Genomic DNA, 12,641 nt, shown 5'->3' with positions numbered 1-12,641 from the left:
TCAGTTATGGGTATAAAGGGCTCACCATCTGTCCTGCCTATTTAAACACAATTGCACTTCCAAACCCAGTTTGGTCAATAGCTGGTAGAGAGTTAATATCCCCTATTCCAATCTCTATGGTAACAACCATAGAGATAGAAGAAAATGTGGAAATCATAAACCACTAGTAGAGTTCTGTCCCTTTTACTCCTTACTCTACAATACAGTTACTAAAGGAAAACAGAAATTGAGCCACTTTTTGAGATACCAAAAACGGTCTGGGGCATCTCTCAGCATTCTGCTATCACTGTGATTTATCTCCCAAACTGTAGATCATTCTGTGCACCATTATTTTAAGCTGTCACTTACCTAAATGAGTAAGAAGCCAATACCAGCGCTCAACAACTGTATTCTTACACACACAACCCTCTGCTACCAATATTCCATCCTTTATCTATAGCTGTAAAAATAGGAAACTCCCTGGTTTTAAGATATATCCTTAACAAAACCATCCATACAAGAGTTGTTACCTAATGAACAGTGCTACAGTAAGATTAAAGATCTGATTAAGGCAGTGAGTTAGAAAGAGAATTGGTTCATCTATAGATTCAGTCACCTTTTCATAAAATAGTTAAATAAAATTATCCGTTCTTCTCAGGATAATTATGAGCAGTACTAAAACTTCATAAATGTTTTGAAGCTTGGATTTCAAAATTTCCCAGAAATTGGGAGACTAGAGAAGCAAATGAACAACTTCCATCAGCTCTCTTAAAAGGAATAAATCGAACAGCATAAAGACAAACAAATTAGTACAAGCTAAAGCATTTCCAGATCCCTCACTTCTGCATTCATTCCAGCAGTATTTCATTTAAATGCAGGCAAAGTTTAAGCTTCAATCTTTAAACAATTCCACATATCTGAACTTCACTCCTCTAAGTGACACAACTGCATCTGCAGCTGCAACTATGCATGTGGACAAATTTAAGCACATGCACAAGAGTAAGGTTAAAGCAAGTAATAAAGAAATTAGCTAATGAATTCAATGTACCACTAACAATTATTTTTGAAAAGCCAAGCACTGCTAAGAAGATAGCAAAGCTTGAGAAACCAATGGCTGAAATTCTGCAGGGAGGTGATTAGGTTATGGTCCCAGCAATTACCCTACAGAAATCTAACTTCAGTTCTAGAAAGAAAAAGATATAGAGCATCCCCTCAGTAACTTCATGGTTACAACCACCACATGATTTTCTCACCATTTGATGAGTCCTCTTCAGTTCAAGGCTGAAGTTCATGGGTGCTGTGGAGAAGATCACTTGGCAACTGCTCTGCTGTAATTAAACCAAGAATAAACAATGGGCTTCAGTTTTTACAGATAACAAGCCAGCACTTTTCACAACCATCAAATCCACAAAAGTATTAAAACATTCAGAAATTAGTTAGGCCATTTTAGCAAAACTTTACCAGGAAGCCTGAGTTCAATAACAAATCTTCCTGAAATTCTCAGGGATGTGTTCATTATTATGAGTCAGGCCTATAGCTATGTTAGTCAACAGTGTAAGATCTGAATGAAATACAGTAAACCCAGCCTTGCAACACCGTTAGTCTCTTCGCTATGTTGAGCATTTTTTAAGGGTTTTTTTTGGCTTTCTTTTTTTTTTTTAAGCTGGAAGTTTATAGGAAAATCTAATTAAGCAGATGCGAGTCCTAAGACAGCACATACTTCTTGCAGCCCTAACTGCCTGGAGAAGCATCCCTAAACCAAGTCTACACTGGCAAGTTCAGAACTCTGTTTTCACTGTAAAATACTAAACGCTGTCCACTTCAGTCTTTTCTAGATTACAGCCTCTGGCTATAGAAGGAAGTAGAAAACTCATACATGAAAGAGGATGCTCAACTACAGCTACCAGGTTATTAAGCTGAAATTTTAAACTTCAACTGGTATCAAATTTACACAATAGGTCTGGAGGGAGGCTTAGATGAATCCAGAAGAGGAATCTAGAAGGCTGGAGAAGCATCAGGGGCAAGGCAGGGCCCAAATTAGAAAAACAGAAAAAAAATACAGGATTTCTATTGGCTGTACGTTCATATGCCATACAAACACAGAATACTAAAATAATATGTAGATGTGCAATTATTGAGAAGATTATTATAAATACTACATGTGTGTATATGTTGGTGCCCTCTATCTGGTCTAACTTACCTAGGAACTGGACCAGGTGAAGGTAATGGAGTAACACGCAAGTACTCAGGCAAGCCAAAGAACCTAACTAAAAAGTTACGTGGTAATGACACAATGCCAGATTTCATTTCAACAAATTCCTCTAATCCTTACAGCTGTAAAAGAAATCTTAGAAATACATAGCAAGGTAATTTGTAAAGTAATGTGTGCCTGAGTCTGAAGACAGCCCCCAGCTTTGTAACCATTCCTGACTAGCTATGAGCTTCTGTGCCATTTTGGCATGTAAGTACTTTGCTTTGGGTTTGCCACCTCTCAACTGGACCTCAGCTTTGGGCAACTTGGTATATCCAAGCACAAAGTCCGCTGCATATAGGAAATTCCAAATACAGGAAGCTGGGGGGGGGGGCATCTTACCAACATGGGCTATTCTAAGTCCTTCTCTTCCACTCTATACTGATTTTATCTAAAATTTTAAATTATAAATTCAGAGTCTCAAGATCCTCCAGGGCCTAAATCCAAGATTTCCAGAGAAATGTCTTACTTGGTCTCTAGACTGGATCCAGTTACAAAGGAGAAAAAGATATCATTTCCAGAGACAGAACTTTCTCAGGGCTGGTACAAGTCTATGAAGTAAATGTGCCTAGGAGCAAAGGGCCATCAGAAACCTAACTGCATTTTGCTTGAAGAACAGAACACATTACACTGACCTTGCCTCACTACCATAAATACAGACCACGTATATGGAAGGAAAGACAGATAAAATAAATGGAATACATTCAGCTGCACATGCTCTTTCCCCTGGTAACAAGAGAACAGCTAATATAACAAATGCTGGTCATGTCACTTATTACGGTACGAGGCGGTTCTCTGACAATATAATGACACACTCTGGGGAGGAGAATCTCTAACAGAGGACAGGCACTACTAGAAGGTGTTCAGGTAGTGCTGTAATGAGAACTGTATGAGGAAAGGAGTCCATTATAGGAACTGCAGCTTAACTTCATATTTGCTATGACAGCAGATAAGACTTTTATCATTCTGATGAGCCCAAGTTGCTTGGAATGGAAATTCAAGCTAAAGAATTGACATCACTTTAGGTGAGGCCCAAAACCCCTTTCTCTCCCTTCTGTCCTCAGCTATGTTCCTGCTGTGACTTTCTGGCTTCACTAGTCATTGAGGGAACAAAATAATGATTCCTCTCCAAGATGCTATAATGAAACCTCATGGACTTTTAGACTGTAGCAATTGCCTTTCTCACTTGTTCTGATACTCAATATTTACCCATTCTGATCCTTAAATTATTATAATTGCACATTATTTAAGAAATATGAATGGAAGATGTAAATCAAGAGTACTACATCAGGTTGTTGTTTCACAGTCCTAAGTAATACTGAGAATAATGATTGTGTAGTATCACTATTGGTTTCTTAAGTCTGAAATGCAAGACCATAGTAATGAAGAAAACTACTCAGTGTGCTTACACACAATATACATTTCAGTCTGTACAGGATGGAGGCCTACGTGCATTAACTATGGAATCTGAGAGCAGGTATTTCCTATTAGGGGATGTAAAAATTTCACTTTCAGTAAAAATCTCAATGAAACCTTAGGAATGACATCTGAAAGGACAATAGTGTGATTCATGTATGTCTTGCTAAACAGAACTACGTATCTTCTATACCTTATTCTTACATTACTGTTGGGAAAATGTGTGAAAAATAGTAACTGGAATTATTTTAGGGAAAAACTATACATAACCTAAGTACAGAGAACTGGTATCAGCAACATCATAACTTTGTATTTTTCTTTACTTTTTTCATTGCTATCTCTATTGCAAAATGCTCTTTTCAAAGCCACATAACCTTCAGAAAAAAAAAAAACATAAAAAAATTAGAAAACATTTACTATCATTCCTTTCAGTTGGAAGGCACACTTTTTGAAAATTTCACTCATAGTAATTTTAATAAAATCAGAGTAAAATGTAAATACACTGCAAATCATTTATATTTCCTCCTTTTTAATAGACAGGTTTTATGAACTGAAGCATTGGGTTTTTCATTTGGCTGATTTTCACTATGGAACTTGGTTAAAAAAAAAAATGAGGAATCAGTTTCTTTAGCAATACCAAACTTTGAACCTGAGGAAAAAAGAGTAACATAAATGCATAGTACTAGCTATTTGATTACTTACAAGTCGCCTTATACTACTTTTTCTGTAAGGAGCTCCAGAATTACGTATTTTCTGAGTAGCTGTAGTGTTCGTAGCCATGATGGTCTCAGCTTTTTGAGCCCCAAAGCCTGCTGTTTTCAACTGTTTCAGTCAAAAAAAAAAAAAAAAAAACCAAAAAAAACCAAACAACAAAACAAAGAAATTACCTCTCCCTTCAAAACTTGTTCTTACATTTTTGTCAGTGATCTATAGAAGAGAGCAGTGGAATCAGGAGAACCATTAGGCCCTAAGCCTGCTAACATTCGTCTGCATGTAGTCCAACTGAGTTTAAGAGGACTAGCTCGCAGACGTTAAGGGAGGATTTTGAAAGTCAGTGGGAACAGAGCTCCCAAACTCTCATTATGTACTTATGAAAATCTTCCCCAAAGTCATGGGAACAGCAGCCTGCAGGTCTGAGGCCTCTGCCTTCTGCTGCTTTCCTTTTCCCTTTCTAAAAGCCTATCAGATTAAAAAACATGAGACCCGCTGAAGCCAGCCCCGCTGGGGAGCCGGTCGCAGTGATGCGCTGGGTCTTTGCCGAGGCAGGGGTCCGCATAGCCCGCGGAGAGCTCACAGGAACGACTCCTCCAGCAGCCCAAAGTCAAGTGCAAGCAGCGGCTCCGGCGGCACTGCAGCCTGCCTTCCCCCGCGGCTTCCAGCGCCTCGCAACCTCCATGTCGGCTCCCCCATCTGTGAAACGGGGATAGGAGCACGAACCCAACCCTCAGGTACCTTATCACCAGCCACAACTTGGGGCGGACGGGCTGGGGGGGGAGAGGACGCGGCATGAAAATGAAAGTTCACGTTTCCCCCCGGAGCACTGCGAGCGGCCGAGGCGGGAGCCCTCTCACAGTTGAACCTCGGCTCCGCCAAGTTCCTCTGAGAGTTATTTATTTTCAAATGACCAGCATACGGCACTCCGGGCCCTATCTGACCCGAGATGCGCCCGCACCGCTCCGCTCCGCACCGCACCGCCGGAGCCTGTTCCCAAGCCCGGGCGGGACGGGGAGGGAGCCGGGCGTTAGGGCTGGGGTGGGGGGGGGTCGGCCGGTTGTCGGGGCCACTGCCGCGGAGCCGGTGCTTTGGAGCGCGTGAGGCGGGAGGGGGAGCGGCGGCTGGTTCCAGGGCGGGATCGGGCCCCCGCGGTGCGGGCAGCGCTGAGCGTTGCGACCGCTCTGGCGGGGTGCGCGGATGGAGGGGGGGGGCGGGTGTGCTGGAACCTGAGCGCTGCGGGGGTCCTCTGCGGCGCGGGCGGGTGCGGGGAGGGGGGGGGGAGGCGCTCTTCATATTTTCCTCAGGTCCTGTGGCGCACGTCCCCCTCCCCCCGCCGGCTTCCTCTCCCCACCTTCCCAAAACGGGCTGCCCCCCCCCCGCTCCCCCTCCCGGCGCCTTTACCTTGACAAGTCCGCGAAGCTGGCGGAGGTCTCGCTGCCCCTCTGTCTCTCCCTCACGCATCCCTATCGCGCCACCTCTCCCCCCGGAGCCGGGACTCCGGGTGACATTTCCCTCTCCTCCTCCTCCCTCCTCCTCCTTCTCTCTTCCCCCCCCCCCCCCCCCCCCCCATTAGTGGCGGTTGGGTTGGGAGCGCGGGAGCGCGCGCTAGCGGGGAGGGCGGGGAGCGCGCGCTGCCTGCGAGCGGAGGGGAAGGGGGGGGGGGGGGGGGGGGGGCTAAAGGGGGGAGGGGGAGGGGCGGCATTGACAGCGAGCGCCGCGTCCGTAGCTCTGCCTCAGCCCGAGTAGCTCTCCCCCCGCGCGCCCCCCCTCCCTTCCCGGCATGCCCCAGGGCAGCGGGGCTGGCGCTAACGAATTTGAATGAAGAGCCCTGCTCTTTCGGCGCCATTTTCGAGTGATGCCCGATCGCATCGCTGCCGCGGGGGAGACGCCGATCGCGGGGCCGACCGCTGCTGTCGCCGAAAGTCACCTCCCTCACTCGCCGTTCCCCCTCCTCTTCTCCCCCTCGCCGCCACCATCACCGTGCGTTGGAGTGAGTGCCGCCACCGGCATGGGCGGTAAGAGCCAGAGGGACCGGGCGCGGCTGGGGCAGAGGGAACTGGGCGGGCAGGCGGGGGAAGCCTGTCTTCGGTAAACGGGGGTAACCTGCACCCCGCCGCTGCTGAAAAAAGTCGCTTCAGGATCCCGGTGGGCAGAGGGCGGGAGGCTCCCGGAGGTGGTGGCAGGTTTCGCCGGTGGCTCCTGAGCGGATCTGTCACTCGTTTCCCTCAGCCTCAGAGGGTGGGAGCGGGCGGGAGCAGCTGCCTCCTCCGGCAGGTAACGCTGCCGCCCGGGGCGGCGACGGGCAGCATCTCTCCGGTGGGGATCACGGGAGCGCCGCTCATTCTCCGGCGGCCCGATGAGGAGGCGGGAGGGGGGAGCCCGGGGCGGGCGGGAGGTGCGGCACAGCCGGAGCGGAGGGTCGCGCCGTGGACCCGGTGTGCTCCCCGCTCCTTCATGACATGACAGGCTTCCCTCTGATCCCCCCCTCTCCTTGCCACCCCCACCCCCCGCGGATCCCTCCCTCCCGCCTTCTCCCCCGCCTCTCCGCCTTGGAAATTTCGGGGCAGCGCTCGGGACACGGCGGCTCCTGCTTCCCGGCTCTGCAAGCAGCAGCCAGGATGACTTCCCCACTTACATGCACATCTCCCTTTCTCGCACGCCTCCTCCTCCCCCCGCCCCCCCCCCCCCCCCCCCCCCGCCTCCTCCTTTCTCTCTCCCCGTGTTTTCGTAATCCGGATTAATGCTCCTTCTCTCTTTCCCTTCGGTTCCCCCCTTCCCCCCAAAATAAGAAGACAACCTTCGCTTTTTTCCTCCGTTTGTTTCCTATCCATGTTAGCAGATTAACTTCTCCGTTTAAGCGCTTTCTCCACCTCCCACTCAAGCGCTTAATTTCCCGTGTCACGATATCGGAGCCGCCTTTAGCAGAAACCTGGGTGACGGTTATGCTGCCACATGCTATCACATTTATCATCTCTGTCCCTTTGGGTATTAACGAAGGACCAAAGTGCTGTTCATCGAGGATTGCATAGGGCTATTTTTCCCCACTCTTAACGTGAAAACGCGAGTTTCCTTCCTGAACTAGAGGGGGGGAAACATAATCCGAGGCCATTTGAATCGTGCCAGCTATTTGTAGGTGTTTTTCCTATCCTCCTACACACCCCAAAAACGAGTAAATACCCTCCCCATAGATAGCCCAGCCTAATACTGTGATCAGAGCTGGCCATTCACCTCCTCTTCTCCGCCTACAAAATTCTCTGTCTCTGTCACCCGGGTCGCTATTTGTCATTGGCTTAGCTATTTTTTGGTGGCTGTTTCTATGTCATTTCTCGGTGGCCAGCAGCTCTCGGGTTTTCATTGCTGGATAAGCGCGATCGTTCTTATTGTGATAGGCGCCGAATCCACTCCCTCTTCCCCTCTCGCAGTCGATCTGGGGAGCTATTCCTTCGCCACACACACATAATATGTGACACGGTGCCTTTTCCTCCACGATGCCGTTTAACCCTCTCGGGGCCGGGGTTGACGTGGGCACTCGCGTTTCGGACTTGCATACACATACACGCGGAGAGACACATAACAAGACATATTTTTGTTGCTGCAGCTCCTCGGTGTGAGCGCGGGCAGGGATAACGCCGTGCAGCGGGGTAGGGAGCTCCGCAGCCGCTCGGGCGCTGGCAGGCCAACGTGCTCCTTCCCAGCTACAATTTCTAGCGTTACTTTTTATTCCTCTTCCTACTTCTCTCTTCGCTTTCGGCCGCCGTACCGTTTTGGGTTTTTTTTGGGTTTTTTTTTTTTTTTCGTGGTTGGTTGGTTTGGTTTTTTTTGATTGTTATTTATTTTATCCGGAGGCAGGAAGGCGTATGGATATATTTCCCGATGCCGTGCGATCGGCGGGCGCTCTAGGCTGCCGTCGAGCTGGTGGGCGCGCAGGATGCGCAGCGAACGCAGCATCGGGCCCCTTTGAAGGCGCTCTTTGAGCGGAGCCCGGACCGGTTGCTGCCCCCCCTGGTTGTCTGCGGGGTCGCGGGGCTGGGGCTAGGAGGTTGGACGGGGTCACAGCCTTTCCCCTCTCCTCTCCCCGTTCCTCCTTCACCACCACCCCCCCACCCTCCAGCCCCCATCCCTCCGCGGCGTTCAAAGCCAAAACCGGCCGCCTCAGGCTTAGCACCGTCGCCACCGAAAATAACGAGTTAAACGAAGAACGTAGGAGGGACGTAGAGAAGACTTGGGGTGCAGAAGTGCTGTACAAAAGATTTCTGTGTACATGGCTGAGAGCGTGTAGTCTTAAAGTGAAATGCAAAACTTAACGTTTCCAGCATGACAACTGGATTGTGATTCAAGGTATTTTCTGTGTGATGCAGAAATACACTAATTCAAAGAGGTTTTTCTGTCTCAAATCCTTAGTTTCCTTGGATTCTTTTAATCCAGTACACAAATTACATTTTTCAGTCCTTTTTTCCCTGGGAATAGCTGCTTCGTTTGTCTCTGCGATTTATACCTTTATGCCCTGAAAGCTAGAAAATTCAGTTTAATCTTGAAATAGTGATACTAGTGAGATCCTATTGAAATTTAGCACTTATTTCTTTAGATTTGCATCGGCACTTTCCAAGTGGTTTGAGAAACATTTTTAACAGTTAGTATGGGAATGTGCACAGAGCTGTTTCATTGTAGCTGTGTATACTTCCAAATATCAGGATTTGAAGAGATTTACACTATTCAGCCTGGAAGTGCACTCCCAGGCACGGACTTTCACTTTCAAAGAAATAACTGTCCTGACTCATAGCTAGTTTATGAAAAAACATCTGTAATTCAGTGTTGTACAGGTGCGTGTACATTTTTCCCTACTATTTGACAGTTGTGTTCAATAGCATGAATTTTATAACCTTTTTTATTTTAATTAAAATCTGTGCTTAGCACATATTTGACTATATAAACCAACTGTTCTTTTCAGGTTTTTTATTTCTCAGCTCCTCCATTCCCATATTTTACAATTACATAAAGGTGGGTGTGGCTAAAATGAAAGCAGTAAGCAATCTAATATCAATATGCGTGTCTGTTAAGTAGGTTTTCCTTTCTTATACTTGATGTACGCCTTATTTTGAGATATTTTTGGGGAAAAGAGTCATGTAGCTTAAATAGACCCTCGTAGAACTGCTTGCATTTTTCACCTTAGTTAAAATGTCAAACATTAACTGGATTACTTGGCCCTGGAAAAGTTATATTCAGAGGAAATACCAAATGAACTTAAAGATCTAAACATATATATTTATAAGCAAAAGTTCAAGTTTTATGCTTAATAGAATATTGCTTAGGTATGCTGTGTAGCATACATGGTGTGTGTATTCCCCCCCCGCCAGTCTAATCCTTTATCTTGATTTTTAGGAAAACCATCCAAATAAGCTTCAGGGTTTTTTTTGGGGGGGGGGGAGTTTTGTTTATTTATTTTTCCTTTCTTTTTTTAGCCCATAAGTTGTACCGAAAGTTTCAAAGAGATACCCTTTAATTTTCCAGATATGTATCTATTAAAGCTTGAAGTAACTGAGATTGTTATTTTTTTTTTTAATTTATTTTCAGCAATAACAGTAATTTGAAAGTGTGACTCTACAGCTATGCAACTTTTTCATGTGTTAGGGTGGTTTTACATAGCAAGCTTATTGTAGTAACGTTTTAAAGGTAGACTGTATATACAATAACAAGGTGTCATGGGGGGGTTCTGTTTTTTTGGTTGATTTTTTTTTTTTTTTAATTTTTTTTTTCTTAGCTCCTGGAATTCTGAACTTCTTACGGTTCCATCCAAAATCTAATGTCATGGAAGGAATTTTGCTGCTAAATGGTAGTCTTTATTTCCTTAATTATCCTGATGACTAATAAGTCAGATTCTGTAGTGAAGTACAAGTGGAACTGCATACACACTACCTGCCTGTGTACACCCTGCCTTTGAACTCTAGGAAAGGTGCACATCTCATCCATCTTGAATGTCAGAAGCTATCCTAACAGGTGTATCAAAGCTTTTCTGTAACACTTCTATGTATGTACAAGCACATGACCTTTCTTCACATAAAAAGTAGCCTCGTAACAGTTATCATTTCTTTTATAGGACATTACACGGTTTTGATATTTGTATTGGGAAGCAATTAACTACTGAATATATAAGGGAGGACCGAGAGGCTTGTCACTATATTCTACAAATATGCTGCAGGCATTCATTCTGTTTTGTAAATGCAGTTATCCACCCACACCCAAAGGCCCATTGCAAGTCATTTCAGTAATTTACATTCATTACTAACTGTGGAAGGTAGTGCACATCTTGGGCTAGTTCTGACTGTGGAAGAAATAGGGAATGAAACTGTAGACTTCTGTATATAAACAGAAAAATATCTTTATGATGAAGTTTTTAAAACTAAAAATAACTTTATGTAACCCAATAAGTTTTCTCCACAGATAATTTTATATCTATATATATTATTACAAATTCTAAGCATCTTAACACTGGAACCTGATTTCAAAAATTAGGATCTTTCCTACTATCAGTAGTACTTGGGCTGCCTCTTCAAACAACATTTTCCAAATTACTCTGGTACATAGTCCCCTGTGACTCTTCTCACAGCTATTTTTATTATTTTTTTTTTTTAATAGAGCTAGTAATGAATTTTAAAGGTAAAAAAAAATGATTATATGCCCCACCAATACAAGGGGGCCATCAGACAGAGTGCAGATGTGCATTCGCAGATTTCTATTAACTTTTTTGTTACTCAGAGAAAATGTTCCTTTGCAATTTTATTTTTGTTTTGTACACTATTGGCAGGAGTTATATAGAATTTTTAGGTAAGTGATGTGTTAATACATAACAGGCTAGATAAGTTAGGTTTCAAAAGCAATAATTTTATTGAAAAATATATTCATTTTGGATAGTGGAAAATTTCAGAAAAGGTTAGAATCAGCTAGGTATAAAGTTTTTGCTCATGTTTAATAGGGTGTAAGGCAGTGTCTGTACTGATTTCTTTTTTGTTTTTAACCCTTTATTGTAAGTTTTTAAAATATTCCAATTCTAATAAAAAAACTTTGGGCTGTGTCTATTCACTAAGCTGCTCATAGTGCCACAATGGAGGAATAGTTTTGATCTTAGCTTCATATGTTATTTTGTGAGAACTCCAGCAGGCTTGCATGAATATTAGAGAAGGGTAGCAGATCTTGAGCTCTGGTGCAGCTAACACTTAAAGTTTGGCAATTTTTTACTCCAATATTTGCATCTAGTATTTTAGTGTATCATTAAAAATAGGTTCTTTTTAAAGAGAATATGAAGTTTTATCACTCTGAACACTTTTCCGTATCTCAGTAACGAAGAGTTGCTGGTGTGTAAGGATGACCTCAGACTCACAATTTATCACCAGATACAACAGTAGAAGATGTAAAATATATACATTTAGGTTTTATTAACAGTTTCCTGTGATGTCTTCTAAAACTGTAGATGATAGTGTTATATTGCTCAGAACTGAAAAATAGCAGTGACTTTTGGTGATCGTTACTAATGTCTAAAGGAAACCACTGTTAGAAATAGGACCCCCCCACCCCATGACTGTTTAGTTTGTTTTCAGACACTGTAATGAATGTATCCACAGTAAATAAATTATTAATAAAGTTTTCAACATTGAATCTAGTTGCAACGAATTATTCTATTTAGCATGAACTAAAATTCACTTGAAGATTAGGTCTGAGAAAAAGATAACTACACATCGAACAGGGCTTAAGCTTGTATTTTGAGTTTAAGTGGTTTTATGTAAGACCAAGTTTCAATATTATCTTTAAGTATGTTAAATATCAATATAAGCATGATGGGGAAGGGGTTTTCAGGAAAACTTTTGTGTTTCTGTTTAAGAACAGAAACTTTTTTAAAAGATGAAGTAGAAGATGTGTGGAATACATGAAAATAAAGACAAATTCCTTTTTCTTGTTAAAGCAGGGTGCTTGTTATAGTTCTATACCTGTGAAGGGGGGGGTTAGTATTTTCTGGAATATGCTTAAAGAGTAAAGAACAAATTTATGCAAATATTTGTAAACAGGTGACCTGATCTAGGCATCAATTACTCACTTATCCAGGCATAGGGTGTGTTTTGTCATGGTATCTAAAGTGAAAAAGTCAAAATAAAGTCAAAAGAAATTTAAGAATTTGGCTGTGTGAATACATTGTTTCCTCCAGTAGATACTGGACTATAGTTACTACCTCTATCAAGTTATACTTGTTTCTTGCCTGATCATGGCTAATTACTCTCATGGCTGCTTTCTT

At 43.8% G+C, this 12,641-nt stretch overlaps 1 long non-coding RNA gene across 4 annotated transcripts in view; it reads left to right on the top strand.

The window, feature by feature from the left end:
- The window catches only part of LOC133271412 (uncharacterized), a 77,632-nt gene that overhangs the window by 43,640 nt on the left and 21,351 nt on the right, over positions 1-12,641 (top strand). For 3 of the 4 annotated variants that reach the window (XR_009744130.1, XR_009744129.1, XR_009744127.1), the window contains exon 3: positions 4,825-5,094. The exons of the other annotated variant lie outside the window; for it this stretch is intronic. This is a non-coding gene — a long non-coding RNA (uncharacterized LOC133271412). The remainder of the gene's footprint in view (positions 1-4,824; positions 5,095-12,641) is intronic. 4 annotated transcript variants of the gene reach the window in all.

This window comes from Pezoporus flaviventris, unplaced genomic scaffold (genome assembly GCF_033815535.1).
Source record: "Pezoporus flaviventris isolate CSIRO_AGI_PZ_B2104156 unplaced genomic scaffold, CSIRO_AGI_Pfla_v1 ptg000025l, whole genome shotgun sequence".
Classification (NCBI taxonomy): Eukaryota; Metazoa; Chordata; class Aves; order Psittaciformes; family Psittacidae; genus Pezoporus; species Pezoporus flaviventris.
This window is presented reverse-complemented; position numbering and strand designations above follow the sequence as displayed.